Source organism: Falco naumanni, chromosome 12 (genome assembly GCF_017639655.2).
Source record: "Falco naumanni isolate bFalNau1 chromosome 12, bFalNau1.pat, whole genome shotgun sequence".
In the NCBI taxonomy this organism is placed as follows: Eukaryota; Metazoa; Chordata; class Aves; order Falconiformes; family Falconidae; genus Falco; species Falco naumanni.
The window spans coordinates 26399333-26400441 of record NC_054065.1 but is presented as its reverse complement, the minus strand read 5'-3'; positions in this window follow the sequence as shown (position 1 = coordinate 26400441).

Sequence of the window (1109 nt, the reverse complement as noted above, 5' to 3'; positions counted from 1 at the left end):
GCTCTCAGTGGGAGCAGATCGCTGGAGCTGAAGCTGTTGCGTGTGGGAGCCATCCCCTGGCTCCCCTTTCCTCTCCGGCGCGCAGGAGAGCTGGTGCCCACTGTGGCATCGCAACACTGGAAGCCCAAAGCCTGAATTTGTGTTGGATGAGTCACTGTCCTGTGAGAAACATTTAGGGGAAAGCTGATTAAAGGATGGTTATGAGGAGAACTCGACTTGCTGTTTAGGTTAGAACTATTCATTAAAAAAAAAAGTAATTCAGTGCTGCCGAAATCTTGCTGCCTGTTTTCATGAGATTTTTTTTACTCTGAATTGCTGAATGCTGATATTGCAGCATTTGACACTATTTTTTGTAACAGTCCCAGTTGGATTGGTAGTCACAGCTTGAAAATCCCAGTCAAAAAATGGATTCACCACGTATACTCCAGAACCAAAATCTTTGGGGGCTGATTTAGATGCAATGTTATTGTACTGATGACATCCTATCTGCTCTAACTTCTCCCTTCCTCCTCCAGCTCCAAGGTTTGCATTCCTGGCTGTAGATGAAACTCTCCAGCACTCCCACCATCAGGGAGGACATGGTGGGGTGCGTTGTTCTGGCGATGCCACTTTCCCTGTCTCTGACTGGGTGGATTGATAGGTGATGAGGTGGGGCTGCTGAACGAGGAAATGCTACAGTGGATTGCACGGTGGGGAAGCAAGGGGTGCAAGCATCTCGTGCTGCTGCCAGGTACCCTCCTGGGGTTTGATAAGCTGACCCATATGGCTCAAAACTCAGTTTTCACCTTTTTGCCTCGTAGCACACCCATAGCAAGGGTGAAAGCTCATTATTTCACCCATGTCGAGGCCTGACAGAAAGGGTGAAAGGGATTTACACTTGCCCTCTTCACTGGTCCCTAAAATCTTGTCCTCACGCCTGTATTGCTTTCCTTTTCACACTGGGAGAGTCCAGGCTAATCCGAACGCTGACGATCTTTGCCGGACAAGGATGGACGGGCAGTATGCCAGAAGCTGGATTTGATCTCAATTTGCATAACGCCGAGCAACTGGATCCATCTTTAACATGGAGCTCAGGCAGGCGGAGACCCACTGAGCCTGGCCAGCCCCGA